This window comes from Opisthocomus hoazin, chromosome 14, assembly GCF_030867145.1.
Source record: "Opisthocomus hoazin isolate bOpiHoa1 chromosome 14, bOpiHoa1.hap1, whole genome shotgun sequence".
NCBI classification, from domain to species: Eukaryota; Metazoa; Chordata; class Aves; order Opisthocomiformes; family Opisthocomidae; genus Opisthocomus; species Opisthocomus hoazin.
The window spans coordinates 21,452,198-21,469,909 of record NC_134427.1 but is presented as its reverse complement, the minus strand read 5'-3'; the positions used below and the strand labels follow the sequence as shown (position 1 = coordinate 21,469,909).

The 17,712-nt window shown below is 50.8% G+C and overlaps 1 protein-coding gene across 5 annotated transcripts in view; it reads right to left on the bottom strand.

The window, feature by feature from the left end:
- NEXMIF (neurite extension and migration factor) overlaps window positions 1-13,827 on the bottom strand; it is a 174,299-nt gene extending 160,472 nt beyond the window's left edge. For 4 of the 5 annotated variants that reach the window (XM_075435824.1, XM_075435819.1, XM_075435822.1 and 1 more), the window contains exon 1: window positions 13,740-13,827. The gene's annotated coding sequence lies outside the window, so the exon portion shown is untranslated. Of the gene's footprint in view, window positions 1-12,772; window positions 12,948-13,739 lie in introns of those variants that run through there. The other variant, XM_075435820.1, reaches the window with a different exon arrangement.
- Window positions 13,828-17,712: the final 3,885 nt, after the last annotated feature.

Sequence of the window (17,712 nt, the reverse complement as noted above, 5' to 3'; positions counted from 1 at the left end):
ACGTGAGGAGTAAACTCCAGCAGAAGAGGAAATATTTTTGCTAGAAGAAATAGAAAAGTGTTTTTAAAGCAGTAGTTGTAATAATGCTCAGCACTGAGAGACGACTTCTACACACTTTTCAAGCCTTAACTAATTTTCACAAGACTCCTGGGAAGCAAACGCATCCATATTAATAATCCCATTAAACAAGTGGGGCGAGCAGGGCAGATAAATGTCAGCACTGTCATACAGCCAAGACAGAAGTCAACGTTGGTGCTAGGGCTGGAACCCCATTTGTTGGCTTGTGCTCAGACCACCAAGTGATACCTCCTGTGCGCTTCAAATGTGAACCTACTTCCCTCGTCAACCATTCTACTGCCACAACGCATTTTGGAAAATAAAAGCTAATGCCAGAGAGGAAGACAGCAGCTTAAGCCCACTGCTACAGAGCATAGGTTCAGATCCCATCTACCCGTTGAATATTTGCCTGCCCAGCTCAGCCTGTTTGGTCATCTTCTCTTCCAGACAGCAAAATATCTTCTAGCGTAAATGAGTTCTTCTGCTCAGAAGAGCACTAAACAACGCAAATAATGCTCGTCATACGGTGTTTGTTCTCTCATCCTCTCTGCAGGAGCGAAGCATGTGCAACAGTTGTGATGCTTTTTAATAAATATGTGTTTGCAGTGTGGCACAACAAGACCGTAAGGTGCGACCGATAAGAACACAAATACTAGCATACATGTTGCTACACGTTTATGCTAGAGGGCAAAGGCAGAGAAACACGCCTCATCCAAACCAGCATTCGTTGCGTAGCTGTTCTTTGTTCCCATGTTCGCGGTCCTACCGTCCTGAGCAAGCCTTTGCCCCAAGACACAGTTTTTTCAACAGAGTGGATGACGACTAGAAGGTTTCGCTGTGCCAAGGAAGCAACGCTGCCTCTACAGTCCGGACCTTGAAGACTTGTTAGGACTTTCAGCTATCATACGCACATTGCACTTGCTTCCTTGAAGACAAAGACATTGAACTCCATCCAGAATTAGGCAAGAGGCAGACAAAAAAAGAGGAAAACTTGGCCAGGTTGCAGTGGGCTGCAGCGCAGCGGGGTGCACGCCATCTTTCTCACCCCTGTCCTGCCTAAACGCTGAGGACTTCATGACCCAGTGTACCACACCGCTGTTACACGGCCAAGGGGGACTGAAAGTCTCGGATGAGGCCATCGTTCACCATCGTGAGACAAACTCCTAACCCCCCAGCAACAGCAAATGTGCTGCTGCGCTGGAGCTCAGCATCACCGCCCGAACCGGCAGCGCTCCTCAGCCATGGATCAAACAGACCAGAAGGACACAGGCCTCCACCAGAGACTTCACACCAACTGCAACGCTCTCAATGTTCTCCTTATGCCACCAACAAAGCCTATGGGTAACTTGGTTTGGGTTTAAAATTTGGAGGCTGACTCCAATAATGTTTCTCATACAAGAGTGCTCAACCTAATTTCACTTCAGGCATGACTGTAATACAACTACTTCTTATTACAACACATAATTAGTGGCTAACTTCCCAAAATAAAAATGACCATGGAATTCAGAATAAGGCTATTCATCTACAAAACAGTGATTTTTTTTGGCTCGAGCTCTCCCCAAATGTAAATCCACTTATGTTGACAAATGCCACACAATTACAACTCTGGCCTATTGACTTTACTTAGCCAACGCGATTCAAATTCCAGAAGTCTGATGCTTACAGAGACACTCTACTCTGCACATACATTCAGAAAATAAATACAATATATAAATGTAGTAAACAGATTTGTAATGAGTGTTGCTTATCCCTGTCAACTGTGCTGATGAATAACACCGTTAAAATGGATCAGATCGCCCACCAGCTACGATCACCGTCTTCCCATGTCCAAAAGCCACGTGCTTCTCCAATTAGTTGCTCAAAACTAATTGTCAGATGTAATTTTCCATCATCAGTTTCTTCTTCCTTCCTCCTCCTTAATATATTCCTCTCACACGCATTCCCCACAGCACCTGACTTGCTCAGCAATCTTTCCTCCCTTCCTCACACACTCATGCATTATGTCTTAGACCTAATCTCTCCTTACAGCTTTTGAGCAGAGCTCTTCCAGGCAGCTGACATTTAAATAAGGTCTGTATTGACTCTCCTCTGCTGTACCTCAAGTCCTCCTTGTTTTCCTTATGCTCATATTCCGACTCAGCTTCTGTGCAGCTCCTTCCGAGGGTAACAGAAGCAGAGCTCGACTGATAATCAATAAATACCTTTACCCTGCAATCCCTCAGACGTAAAGCCCAGAAGGAGATCCCCCTCTCTTTGCATGCATATTCACTATTTTGGATAAACTTAAAAAGGCAGAAAAAGGTTTTTTCCAAATCTGTGGCATGTTTTAGGCAACACTAAGCCTGTGAACTTTCCTTTAACTCGCATTAAACCGATACAACTTTTAATTAAAAAAGTAATTTTGAAAAATTGCTTGTGCGGTGCGTAAGGTGATGTTCAGACAGCATCACTGATCCCTGGAGTTCTGCAGCCTTGGGTTTAATAAACTGAATTTTCAAAGTAAACACAGCTTGCATCAGCACGAACCTTCTATTTTAGACCAATATTTTCCTTCCATTTCTTTTCCAGCCAGAAGAGGAAGTTTTCAGAGTGACACACACTAAACATTGCACGAGTGTCACTGGAAAGGGAGAGGATTTCCAGGCCCCGGAGGAGCTTTGTCTGCCTGCCAGCCGAGGAAGCCTTGCCTCTGATGGAGCGAGGCAGGCCGGCAAGAGGCCCCCGCTCCCACCCCGGATGGCAGTGTCGATGCCCAGCACCGACAAGGCGGCAAGGAGAAATGGGCCTCGAAAGCCCGGCTGCAGGAGCTGGGCACCAAGTCACAGCCCCCCTGCTTCTTCCTGAAGAAAGTGCCAAGCACAAGGACTGCCGTAAGATTTACACCCGAGCCTGTGCGTAATCCTGCTCTCACACCGCAGCTCCTGCCTTCTGCAACTATAATTTCAGATTTATTTTGCCTAATTCGTTGTTTCCTGTAGTAGGTAATCCAGCTGGGGGGAAGGGCAAAGGAGAACAAAAGCAAAATAAAAATCAAACTGAAATGTTTTGCCCTAGGCAGAAACAAGTAAAAAACACTCTCAGGTTTCCTTCTGTTTGTTTTCATAACTGTTCACCTGTTCTTTTCACAAGTTCTTTTAAATGAATCATTTGAGTACTCTTTAATCCCAGAGTTCACACAGACGCTCAGTGACAGCAGGTGTCACTTCCCCCTTTTCCCTCCTCTTTCCCCCTTCTCGATTTATCACTAAACCATTCTCCTATTGCCCGCACACAGGCACAAACGAGGGCCGGGAAGCCAAGGTTCCCAGGTTCCTTCCGCGAGCGCATCTCTAGCCGGCTGTCAGTTCCTCCGTCAGCTCCCCTGCGCAGCCAGGAGAGGTGGGCTGTGCAGCTTCATCCAGTGCTTACCACGCAAACACTTTGTGAATCAAGGCACACTGGGCTGATCTGAAAAGTCAAGCATTTGGTAATTATACATAAATAAACACGGCATCTATGATTTTCATCTCTACTTCTTTGCATTTCTACTATTTTAAAAGTTCTAACGTTGTTGGAAATGCCCAGAGGAGATGGCTTTATGTTCTCGTGCCTGTTCCACCAGGAAATGGCAGGCCAGCATGTAATTTTTCCTTTCCACTGAAACCCACTGTATTTGCTCAGTCAAACCTTCCTAGGAAAGCAACTTTAAGGGTTTTGTTTCCAGCTGCAGTAATATAAACACCTAAACATTCAGTACTGCCCACGCGGAGTGCTGTGTCTCATCTTCACGCCCCCTAACTCTAAGCACCGATGCCGATTCTCCTGCGAAACTCCACTTTGGACAACACCCTATTTTATTGAATACACGTTCAGATTTGGTCGCAGTTCCACAAAATGTTTAAGCATGTCCTCAACACAAAGCGTGCAAGCACTCCACCGAGCTCTGATTTCAGGCTATCTGGTAACGCACACAACAAACTCCAGAAGATGCAACACTCATCCGTTATCTGAAGAGCTCCACTCCACAGAGCAGCCTTTCAGAGATGTGCCAGCTTCGGCTCTAACAAGCTCTTCACACTTTTTTAAGACTAACAGGCTCCACATATTCATCTCCAAAGGGTATAAATTCCCTTCCTCCCTTTCCTTTTTAAATATGTCAGGCAACATTACAACAAAAAATAACGTCTGTGCCACAGTTATGCAACAAGCAGCATGATCACCATTAAGCTGCACTTCATACAGAGGGGGCCGAATTACAAAAAAAAAGAAAAAAAAAAGTTCACCTTTACCCCTTGACATCAGGGAGGCTTTCGGTACTCCCTCTCTCCCTTGTTCATTTTAAACTCCCTGTTCTGCTGCCCCTCTTCATCGATGTTTCACGGCTATTAACGGGCAGTCCGAATACACATGCTACGGACAGCACGGACGGGTTGAATCTGGCTGGAAAGGGCTTAAACATTCAGTAAGAAGATGAAGAATCCCCAAAGTGTTTTTAGTATGTGTATCTATTTCATCAGAGTATACAAACAGCACTATATATTTTCTTGCAACACTTAGCAAGCCTTCGCTTTTCATAAATATAGGTCAACAGAGCTAAACCCTTTTTGCCTCAACTCCCACTTTAAATGCGTAAAGAATTAGATTTTAGGGAGCAGAATGAAAGAAATGGTGTATTTCATGCTATTATATACCCAGCCAAGGATCCCAAAGGGTTTGTTTGGGCTTTAAAAACAAAACAAAAACCCTTGGCATTTGTCAGACTAAAACCATTTTTCTTTGGTCTTTGCACAACCATCCTTTCCAGATTTGAATAAATAACATCAAACAAATTCTTGTGACTTCCATTACCATGCAATGCACAGAAGTCGTTCAAGCAGAGACAGAGCAGGCTGTGAAAGCATTTGATAGCACAGGGCTACGAGGACCACCCTGCGTAACCACCAGCAGATCTGGAAACGCTCATCCCAACCCCTCCACTACCCTCTTGTTAGTGAAGCAGCCCATATATTGCCCCAGAAAGAAACGCTTCAGCCACAGTGATCAAGTTTAGGAGCTACCACCACACGGTACTGCTTTACCCGTAAACACATGGGCGGTACTGAAGGGACTAACTAAATTACCAAAATACTGACTAAACAGTGAGCTACACTTCAAGTTTTCACCTTGGCTCTTCATTTACCAACACTCGTGAATTCAGGTGTGATTTAACGCAGCCCCTTCAGCAAACGCTCAGGCCTAACCGAACAGCAGAATACAATATTGCCTACCCTTACACCTCCTTTTGTTTCAACATCAGCCCACAGAGCGCAGGGTGAGAACTCATAGCTGGCACTGTCAGCTGCAGACTTCATATATTTTATGTTTATTGCAGGCTGTAGTGAGGGAAATAAACTTCACGTGAAAGCATAGGGGTTAAGGCACCACACAATCATTAAGGATTTCTGATACGACATTTGGACTCCACCGTGCACAAACTTATTGATCACAACGTAGATGAAGACTTTTCCACACCACGCTGGACAAACAGCTTTCAAAGCGCAATCGAAGCGGCATTTTCTTCTTCTCCCCTTCACTGACACCAAAATGTCACCCTTGCTATGTCGCTCCAGCGTCACCACCCACCCCTCCCCAGGGGCCATCTTCCTCCACTCCTGCTCTTGGCTCTTCCATTGGCGTTGAGAGGGTTGGGGTTGAACGCCCCAAGGAGAAGCCTGCACTTGCGATTTTGCTCACAGTCTCAAGCCACTCGTGCTGTAGAACTTCCCCTCCAGACCACCGACAGACTTCCTGCAGCAGCTGAAAAGTTAATCCAAGATGCTTCCAAATTCATCCTGAAGCAACCTTTAGGAAGTCTTCAACTCGTCCTAGTATCTGCAGTGAGGGAATGCAGCACACGTGCTGGCAGATTGTGCATATAGAGGTAAACGTCGTAAACAAGCGAGGAAAGGAGGATGTCACAAACAGGGGAAAAAAAACCAAAGAGGGACTGGGACACCAGGGTTTGCCAAACACAGAATCAGTAACTCCACACACCAGTAACCATCTAACAGCCAAGGCACCAGTTGCAAACTAACACCACGCTCAGCTCTGCATCATAACCAGTACCCATCTTTCCTCCAAAGCCAGAAATGCTTCAGCAGGGTAACATCCGCACAATCCCCTGCCGAGCATTAAGCACCAGGTCTGCAGCAACCCTCTACAGAAGCAGGGGGAACTGTAAGTGGCACGTGGCCCTTAGCCTGACACTTTATACGGACATAAACTACAACCTGAAGGTAAACCCCAAAACATAACCTGGCGTTGCCTAAGGCAGCAACAACCCCTGAGACCGAGCGATCAAACCAACCAAAAAGCTCACCCGTTCAAACCAAACGCTGCTTGGAAAGGGAGCGCGTTGCCTAGCCTCCCACTCACGTTCAGAGCAGCCGGCACTTGTAACTGCCGCGGCGAGGACAGGCCCAGTTCACACCCAGAAAGAAGCAGGCTAGGAATCAGCACAAATTAAGGAAAGAAACAGGCACAATAAATGAAACTGTTTTTACTGCAGTACAAACTCTCCATCACATGATAAACTAACCAGACAAATAAGACAATTAAGTAAGTGAAGGCTGCTGGGTTAGGAGAAATTATTTTTTCTGCGGGAGGTTTCAGCTGAGGGGTTTCTCTGCATTTGCCGTGCCTGGCTGGGTTAACACCACGCGGCTCCTCTGCTTCAGATAAACTCGTAGGCACCGTGGGCTAGTAATGGCCCTAATTTCCAGTATTATACGTCAGCCATGCTGCTTGTATCCTAATCTGCTGTATTTCTGCACAAGCCATCAACGTCTGCTCAATGTACTTCAAAATTAATATATCACACACACAAAGAATCTAAGACAAGCCACTATATGGACAGGTGATTTTGATATAGTGGATTTCCTCAGATACAGCCATAAACAAACCATGGGAAATTATTGCGTGTTGCTCCCTACAGAGCCAGCGATGTCAAGAAGATAGGGGCTTGCTTGTTTGCTTTAATATGAGCTGAAAAATTGTGGTCAGCAGCAGACTTTCCCTTCTGATCTTCCCGAAAATTCTACCCATCTTTCCACGCTAATGGCACAGCTATCAAGGAAGTCAACTTGTTCATGTAATGTAAGCAAAACATTCAAAAAAACCCCAAAACTTTCTGTAGCTAAAATAATCCCACTCCCCAACAGTTTTCTTCACACAAATGAGAAAAGCGTCCACCCTGAAAAAAGGTAATTTTCATTTTTACCTTTGAGGTTCAGAGAGAGCCAAGAGTACCAATCGCCCCCTTCCCTGGAGCAATATGAAACAAGCCCCAGCACCCATCCGTGTTGCCACTGAAACACCAGCACGCACCTTCAATTCATATTCAGAGTATTAAAACACAACCTTGTGGGCTAGAGGGGAAAAAGGACTGCTAGCTGGCCAGGGAGACACCCGATTCGCGCTGCGCTTGTTAAACTCTCACCCACAACCCTGGCTTCGTGAAGCAGTTAACATTTCTCTGAAGTTATTCAACAACTGTGAAGGTCAAGCAGTGTCCCAGCTGGCCGGGTGCAAACAAACGCACCTTTCATGGCAGCATGTGCTTCGGCCTGCTACCAGCCACCGAGCAAAGCCCTCACCAGAGGGGAAAAAGGACAGTAAATGGGTAGCAGAGGGTACACACCAGGTCTGCAGCGTACGGTTGATGCTTGCAGAGGACCTAGCGGACCCAGCGAGAGACCTGACAACTCGGGCCAATGCAATGGATGGGAAAGAACTTTTTTTTTTTTTTGATGTATTAAACTTATAGTTTCAGCTAAAATACTAAAAATTAAAAAAAGAGCTTCAGTGGCACTTCTGAAGAATAAAAAAAAAGGCTTTGGAAGCTTTAGATTTGAAGCTTCACAAGCTTCTTATGAAAAATGCAAGCTTTGAAAAACTTCTGAAGATTTAGTATTCTTACTTTGGGCTCTTCTACTGCCAACGGACTACAGATGCTGTAACTAATAAAAAATAATTAATGCCAATAAACAGGCCCTTCATAAGGCTTCAGCTTCTTTTCTCCATCAAAGACTCCAGTCATTCATTGGGACATTGTACAGGAAACAAAATCCATCCACAGAGCTTGTCTTTTCTACATTCGGTTCATCTGCGCTGTAACTCACAATCAAAACCTCCCAAGCGTGAGGAAAGGAATCTGATTTTTTGCTAAGGACGCGGCTCCAAAGGCAGTTCCCTAGCACAGCAGAGACCTGACCTGGAACGGGACTGAGAAAGCACTGGGGTCTGTGCGCCAGCCCTCTGAAGAGCCCAGGTCTCACGTTGGCGATGGAATGACCGGGCAGCTTCCCAGGAGTGCTCCGTGCCCAGCGGTACCCTGCAGCCCACCAGCCACGTCCCAGCACTCCTGCAAGTCTAGCCACATCCTGTATGATTCACAAGAGCTTGATCTTTCTGATAACCTCCATCTGGAAGTCCGCATGCCCTCAAAAACGCAACAGTCATGGAGCATCAGCCACCTTCTCACTAGTTTCGGCATGCCAGGAAAAGCCCCGTGACGACGCTTGAGTTTCAGTACTTGAGGAGCCCCTTACCTGGGGGGAGAGGGGAGGTAGAAATTGCCTCAACTATTCTGTTTTATTTTAGAAATCCTGGCACTCCCCTCGCAAACTGACTCAGTAGAGAAGCGTGTAACAGCTTCAGACAACAGCAGCGAACACGACAAAGCAGTGAGGACGACCTTCACACCATGAATCAGCAACCCGCGCATGAGGAGCCGCTCTGCACAACAGAGGCTCTACGTAAGCCAGGTGAGAAAGCTGATAAATTGGCAAAAAACCCAACCAGGGTTGAGGCCAAGCGTACAACCTCTGCCGTTCCTGCCAGCTTCGATGGCACACCAAGGACTGGCATCGCAAGGCTGTGCAAGGTGACATCCAGAAGTCTGACCTCAAGCTCTCCTGGCCTCTTAGGACAGAGACGCTCTGGGTCTCGTGCCTAGGGATAACAACAGCTGTTTGCAGTCAATGATCACAGCAATGGTAATGACCATGCAGAAAGGTGTTAAAACTGATTGGGTAAACGAATCAGCTGGGGTCCAGCCAGAAGCAAGCCAGCCCTTCTGGTCCAGCACACGACAGTGATACCCTCCCCCAAGGGGCAACGGCAGTAGATGTGGACAAGGAGATCGATCAGAAACTTCTAGTGACGCATCCACCCACGCCCCAAGCACACGGCACAAACAACACAAAACGAAAAGAGAAATACAGGATCAGTGAAAGGAAACAATTAGCCAGCAGAATTTTCTATCATGGAAGACTAAAGAGACGAGAGCTTGGATAAATTAAGCAAATTAGGCATCTTGGAGTAAAAAGCATTTCCAGAGCTTTGTTAAAACCAGACTGCAAATATGAGCTCACATCACTGGGCATAAATCACCTTCTGAATACTTAAGGGTCAGAAAAAAAACTTTGCCCCGGGGACAAGACTCCCCATCCCAGACCTCCCTACCCAGCGTCCTCCAGCACAGACCCGTCCCGCGACCTGGGGGCATTGGGTCACATCCCTGCGTTATTCCCAGGGCTGACGCAGGGACGGATCCAGCTCATATCACTGTTTGGAGACTGCCTAATCATCCGGCTCAGCCCACGTGAAAGCAATGCGAGAACACCTTCCGTACACAAGAAATTCTCGAGATTTAAAGTTTTAACACAAGCTAACAAACGCCAGGGATGAAAGAAATCCTGGGATGAAAGATCTCCATGACACCTGCTTTGAATAAAAAGACATTACTACAAAAATATCAGAGACCTGCTGGTCTAGAGCCTTTGCTACATGTCATTCCCCAGACATCAATTTGCAAGAGAGGCACACAAAAGCAGCATTACACAGATTACATGCTACTCCCCTGAACTGCAAACAAAATCTACCCAGCGCTACCGCCTCGCCGTCCAAAGCACTCCTGAACCAAAACCACCTTCTCTCGCTGTTCCTAAGACGACTTTGCTGAGGATAAGGCTTGCGGCCGGGTTCAACGCTGCTTTGCAGAACTGACAGCTCCTCCCGCAAACTTCATTCCGGCTCAGCTTTACCAAATACCTCCAATTTTTCCTCATCCCCACAGGCAGGGAACCGACAGTACCCAGACTTCCCGACAGCGGGACAGCTTATCCTCGATTCGTGCGTCCTTCAGGCAAAACCCACGCCCAGCGCCCGGCTGCTTAAGCCAGTTAACCATCTTCAGCATCTGTAACCTCCCCGCTTTCGACACAACAACGTAACACGCAGTAATTATTTAAGGTTTCGTTGTAATGGCACCCTGAAATCAAAGGGCTGAGATCCCACCAAGCCTCTCGCACTGCATATGGGTAACAAATCAACCCGTACGGCACGGGTGCGTACAACCAACTCGAAGGAAGGAGGGGAGAGCAAGTTACCGACAAACCATGGTTTGCTCGGTTTTATGCCACATGGCTCATTTACTCACTGCTGGCAGCTTCCACAAAATCAGGCTCGTCAAGCACCTGACTGTATGCATAGGTAATGATTATAAAGCCAGCTCAAGCAGGGATAAAAGTACACAAAGATCTAGCATGAAAATAAAAAAGTGCAATCCTCCCCCAGGTGAAAACAGAGGACTTTGACCGTAACAGGTGGATTATGTAAAAATTATTTGTCTCCCAATTCTCAAAATATTTTTTTTAAACTCCCTCACAGACCAAAAATTGCCATTACTGAGCAGCAATAGCAATTTCACTCTGTTTAACATCCAGACTACCCGCCTCTCTCAGGGCCAAACACAAACCCAAGCACGGCAGCATCTGCCGAGCCCCGACGCGAGGGCGAGAGTACCCACGGCTCTCCTCCCTGGATTCTGCCCAAGGAAAAGATGACTTCCTAACGTCGCTTTTTGTTTGCGACACGGCATAAACTCTAAGGGGACGGTTCGCTGTGGTGCTCGGGAAAAGCGGCATGGTCGGTTGTTCTTACTCTGTGATGGAAAAGCCTTGTTATCTCACCATTCCATGATTCTACCTGAGAAGAGCTGCTGCACCTCGCACCGACAGTCGCGTCCTGCACCCAGGACGCCAACCCAAGAGTCGGACGCCTTTGTTCGGGAACGCTTTCTCGCCAAGCCTCACCTGTCTCCTCCTCAGTCCTGCAAGCACATTTAAGTCCTTTCACACGTTTCTTTCCAAAGACGGGAAAAGATACACACGTGATCGATCACAAAAACATCCACCAGGCATCACCTCTCAAAAGAGGAGGTCGCCATCGAAGCACTGCCCCATGCAGCCCTACTCTCTGCCCCTCTACCAGCTACAGACGTTAAAAACGCACCAGCCAAAATCTGCCCCCCCCCTTTTTTTTTTAATTAATTTGAAAGAGACTCCTCATGATTCAGAACACAACATTTAAACAGGCTGCCAGAGCCTCGCCTCCAAAAGGCAATAGCAAACACAAAAAAGGAAAAACCAAACCACAACCCCCCCCTCCCCTCCCCCCAGGGCAAAGTGCCGGGTGAGGTGCGGGGAGGGAAAGGGGGACAAGGCGCCCGGGGAAGCCGGCTGCTTGCTCCCCTTTTCTGCCTCCCTTTTATTTCTGCTGAGTGTAGTAACACTTGAACTGGCTCTCTTTATTTGCAGCCGGATACACGCTTTCAAAGATACTGTACTACTGTGTAGGCCAAGCAGGGACTCTCTTTCTTCCCTTAGTTAGGGCTTTTGGGAAAATAATTATTCACCAGAACTGCCATCGCGAACAGAGAAAGCTAAATCAATGTAGCTTTGTACGGGCCATTGCCACTGCAAAGCAAATACTCCATCAAGGCACGGATCAGTGAGAATTTTATCACTAGGATTCCTTACGCGCATCTTTGTGTGTTTTTAATATCCACCTTATTATACGGCGTGCCCCCTCCCTCCCTGTGCTCCCGCACCCCACCCTCCCCACGGATTTGCCTTCTGTCACTGGCAGCTACGGGACTCGGCCCTAAGGCTCCCACGCACGGGAGAAGCATCTTAAATACACAGCCAGGTCTATTCTCTTAAAAAAATAACAAAGCATTGGTGCATAGCAGATTTATTCACTGAACAGGTTGATTTATTTAACAGACTTGACACACATCAAAACCTACTACGGGCTTACATAATTGTTATCCGTTTAGCTTTTGTCAAGTATTTGTTTTTAAGAAGTGATTCACTAAGGACTGCTGCCTTCTGCACAGCTCGCGTGCTTTAACAAACGCAGCCTTGCACGGGGTGTTCGCTGAAGTGACTCCAAATCGCACCCTACCTGCTTGAGCACTGCCGTTATCTTTTTTAGTCTCTGTATTCCCTCACCTAAACCGAAAAAAAACCACCCCAAACCGAGCGGCCCCGGCACGCGTACAGGCACAGGCAGGATTCACTTCCAGCCGACTCCGCGCCGTGGGCACAGCGGTTACCGCATTACCACGCCGCTCCGGCGAGAACAGCAGGTACCTCCAACACCCAGAACGCACAGCGGAATACCAGGATGTTGACGGCTGCACGGAGGTTTCAGGCGAAGCCGGTTTGGCCGCAGGGGCTGGCGCGGGGCAGCAAACCGCCGAGCGGAAGCGGGAGAAAACCTCGGGGAAGATTTAAGAACCACAGAGCCGTTTTGTTTTCACGCAAGAGGCTCACCCAGGCCCCGGCTCGTACAGGCGCAACTGCTCTCCTCCGGCCGCACGCATCCACCCACGAATCTCCCAAATACTCACCCATCCCGCGCTCCTTCCGAGCGGGAGGCGAAAAGCCGGAGAGCATCGCCGAGAGAAAACGCGTCATAACCTTCGCCTGCATCGCCGGTCCCGTTACGGCTTGTTTGGGTTGATCCATCACCAACCGCACCGGCGGCGAGCAGCGCGGCTCAGTTGGGAGGGTTCCATGGTTTTTCCCCCACCACCACCCTCCCCTTTCCCTGTTTCGGCACCAGCCGCGCACACACCGGTCACATCTTAAGCTCGGTAAGCCAAACGCGCTACCGCGGGCGGTTCGGAAATGAAGAGAGACCGGAATAAAAATTTAAAAATGAATAAATAAATAAATACATACCACACACGCCCCCCCCCCCCGCCCGAAGCCAGCTCTCCGCCGCCCGCCAGACAGATGGCTAATGATATTCACAGCCGCATTTTGCGCTGGGATAGAGTTGCAGACAATGAGCCGGCTCCATTCGATTAGCCGGTTCCCCAGTTTAATGGGCGGAATGACAGTTACTCCCAGCGCTAGGGCGGGTTTTTGGGTGTTTTTTTTTAAAAATAAAAATCCCCCCCCCCATCTCCTTTATTTATTTATTTATTTATTTTTTGTTCTGGCCGAGGCTGAAGCCAGCGCGGCCCCCCCGGCCCCCCCGGCCGCCAGCCAGCCCCGCCGGGCCGTGAGGGATGCGGGGAAGGGCCGTGGGGCCGGACGGGGGGGGGGGGGGGTTGGAACCCGCTCCCCCCCCCATCCCGGGGCCCTGCGGGGCGGTGCCACCGCCCAGCGCGGCACCTGCCCGGGGGGGGGGGGGCACACACACGATACACACCCCGCGGCCCAGCGCCTTCCGCCGCCACCGCACAACTTCCCCGCAGGCCTCCGCCATCGGCATCCCCCCCACCCCTCACCACCACCCCCCCGGCCTCCTCCTCCGCCGCCGCCGCTCGCCTCACGCCGCTCTCCCGGGAGGGGGACGACGGGACTCACCTCAGCGCCGGGCCCGCGAGGGAGGCGGCCGCGCGGGGCCGGGGGGTCCCCCCGCCCGCCAGGCGGTGTCGGCAGCGGCGGCGGCTGCGGCGGCGGCGCTCAGCGCTGCTCCATGCGCCCGGGGCCCCGGCGCGCGCAGGTGGACGCGCCCGCCCCCCGCGCGCCGGCCCCCGCCCCTCGCTGCCGCCGCCGCCGCCTCCTCCGCCGCGGCCGCTCCCGCCCCGGCCGCCCGCGCCCATTCAGGAGGTGCCGGGGAGCGCTGCCGCCGCCATTGTTCCCTCAGCCGCGGGACCGGCGACCGTTCCTCCCCACCCCCCCCGCCCCCCCCACAACCCCGCTCGGCGGGAGCGCGCGCGCCGCGCCGCCGCCGGGCATAAAGGGCGCGTGACCGCCGGCGGGGCCTCACCTGCCGCCGCGCGACGCCGGGGCCGTGAGGGAGAGGGCAGCGGCGGGGCGGGAAGACGGGCGCCAGGCCGGGCTGCGGGGGGAGCGGGGCTGGCCGCCCGGCCTGGGGCTCCGCAGGGACCGGGGAAGGGGACGGGAGTGCCCGTTACCGCGCCGCGCCTCGCTTTCGCTGAGGGGACTGGGCTTCCTCGCGGCGGTGCCTGAGGGGACCGGGGGGAACCGGGCCCAGGCCCAACGCGGCCCTCCCGCAGGACCCCCGCACCGGCCCGAGCCTTCCTCTGGGAGATCCACAGAGCCACCGCACCGGGAAGCGGAGCAGGCGCCCGTCGCTGCACCCGCCGCCTCGGCAAGCCTGCAGCCACCAGCCTCGAGTAGTTCAGCTGCGGCTGGAGAAAAGCGAGACGAGTACTGGCCTTTTGGTTTAATTAAATTCGCCATGATGTCTGACAGAGGTCCCTACTCTGAAGTTACCCCTTGAGCTATGTCTGATGGAGATCCCTACTCTGAAGTTACCCCTTGAGCTATACCTGATGGAGGTTCCTGCTCTGAAGTTACCCCTTGTGCTATGTCTAACAGAGGTCCCTACTCTGAAGTTACCACTTGAGCTGTGTCTGATGGAGGGTCCTACTCTGAAGTTACCCCTTGACCTGACGTGAAGTTCTACTGCCTTTTCTGGACAACACAACGTATACTGTCTAAAAAGCCGATGAGGTAGTACTGTGACTAAAATCTGCAAATGTTGAGCACTGCGGTCCTCGTTCTCGCGCTATCGGAGAAGCCCGCGTGTACGTGCAGTAATAAAACAGGGACAGCATTGTAGCGACGTACGTAAGGCACTCTGAATTTGGAGCGCTTTACACATCGACTTTCAGTACTGCAAAATAAGCAGCTAATCACGTCCGCTCTTCGTTAGCGGTAGTACCCAGAATCTGCTGCGCATCGCGTGCAAATAAATGATTAATTCCCGCTGCAGTGGGGCACATACTTGAAGCGTAGAAACAGAGGCAAGCAGTGAGCGATTTGGCTCAGGCCGCGGAGCGAGTCCTTGGTGGAGTGGTTGCACCACCCAGCCCCATCCTCAGTCACTGTTTTCCTCTCCAGAGTCACCCCGTGATTCGGAAATCACGCAGTTCTGTCCCTATAGCTTCACACTTTTGTAATCTTTACCACAAGGCTGCATTTTATTTCGATCCCCTGCATTATTTTCTTGACAGAAAGATTCAAGTAACAAATAATTCATGGAGGTCAGATGAGATGGCGACCGCACCTGGCAGCGCTCGGTAAAATAAACCCACCCTTGCATGGCAGTCACTGACCTCAGGGGAGGGGTTTTGCCCTCTGTCTCTCTGCACCCCACACCCTCACAAGCAGGCTGTTGCCTCCCCCAGCGCCAGCCAAAGCATGCCAGCAAACCCAGCAGCTCCTCTGCCGAGGCACCCCGCTGCACCTCGTGTGCCTCGGGGCTCCAGGGCCCCCAGCCCAAGTTCATCAGAGCCACCCAAGCCCTCCCCCAGCCTCGGGGACACGCAGCGGGGCTGCGTGCGGGGAGGCTGGCAGCTACGGCGACCAGCGGAGCATCATCGCCTCGATAAGCGTAGACGTAAGCGTGGGGAGAGCCATCGTGGAGATGAAAAGATACGCTCAGTCAAATCAGCATTGCACCTGGATCCAGTTTAGAAGACGGCAACCCAGGTTTTTATTTAAATGCCATGTTTTAGAGAGAACACAAACATCAGGCTCAAAGATGATCCTTGTAGCTGTGATCCGATATAATGCCTTTGGTTTCACTTCCCACACGCTACTCGCCCAAGGTACTTCAGTTGCACAACTACCACAATACTAACCCATCAGTGGCGGAAAATTCTGCAGAGCACTTGGGCAATCTTAAAAATTAACAGTCTGCGCACTGCGATCTTTTTATGTACTGCCACAAACAGATGCAGCAAGTGCGCTGGAAGTGCAGCTACCCACCCTGGCTGCGTATTCCTCTTCCAGGCTGTCAAATGAAGAGACCTGCAGGTGCGAGAACAAGGTGCTAAGAAAACTCCTTTTGCCAGGAGGAGATCAACAAAAACCCCGCGCGAGGAGCAACTGCGATGCCAGCCAGCGCCTCGCTCGGCCCGGCCGTGTGCCTGCACCGCTCCCCTGACCTTCCCGGCACGGTGCCACTGCGACGTGCATCGTAATCATTAGTTACAACCTGTAAGACAGAGCAGATCAGACGTTTACATCTGTCCTGTCCTCCCAGCTGTCTTCATGCAAAATCCGAGTGCCCAGACACGTATCTATGCGGGGAGACCATGCTTGCTCGTCTGTCTAGGAAGCAGGAGTTAGAGTCTGAAATAGCAGAACCTGGTTTACGGCATTAGGCCAATGCCACAGTGGTTTCCAGTTCTCCAAGTGCCTATTTCCACATCATTCCTTCTTTTCCTGACGCGTGGGAGCCTCACCGAGGCACACCTAAAAAGGGTTAAATCCTCCATTTGGCCTGGCCCGATTCATTTCTGCCCCTCTGCTAAGCAGTAGAAGAGAGAACGGCAGAGGCTCACAGGAGGATTCTGGTTTGCCCGCGGCACAAGTACAACACGAATGCGATTTTCAAAGATCTCAAATCCTTCGCTCTTGGGCAAGCCTGGAAAACCACGGTTCAAGCAGAAAGCTACCAAGATGTCGTGCACCTTAAAAAAACAGAACAAAAGGCAGCAGGGTAACAGGAGACATCACCCTCCTATCCCACCCTACCACAAAGAGCCAGAGAGGATTTCTTCCCCCCTCTGTCAGGCTTTCAGGGCCAACTTCTGAACAAGAAGGGTGTGATGCAGGCCTCACGCAGCGGGGGGGGGCCTTTGATTCAGCTGGGTGAGGGACTCGCCCCATCTCCTCCTTCCTTCATAGGTCCTGATGCGCGACACAAAACCGACTGTATGCTGTGGGAAATAACGCTGAGCCTGCAAGCAGCGATTCGTTCTTACTGAGGCTGAAGCAATTCCTGAAGAAGAAACAAAGCTGGGATCATGAACTGCCACACACTGGATTTCTCCTGTCCTGTCTGTCACACCTGGCAAGCCTTAGAGCCTTAGAGGTGGGCCATCGAAGCCCCACCCAGTGCAGTCATTCGTTAGGGACCCCGCTGGTTGCAGAAAGCGGCCCTCAGCACTCCTATCTGCTTGCATCCCCCTTCCAGGGTGCTGCCTAAGAGGAGATGGAGAAACGGTGCTGCGATTCAGCCCGTGCCTTCTCTCAGCCCTGACGGGTGATGATTCAGAAGCACTCAGTAGAAACTCCAGGCTGTTGGTGACCTCCCCGGCCAAGACAAATTCCCAATGTGCCTGACAGAGCTACACAAGGAAGACAGAGGAGGAGGGTCCCAGCTTAGTTTTCCAGCTTCCCCATTCCTTGATATGCTCCTTGCTCCACCAGTCAACCCCCTCCACCTGAACAAACCCCAGCCCTCCTTTGCAGCTCCTTCACAAACCTAAAAAAACCTCCTTATTCAAGTCACAAAGTTCCAGCAGGTTAATAGCCTCCGAGGCTCCCCCGGCCCAATACAGCGTTAAAGCTGTGCTGG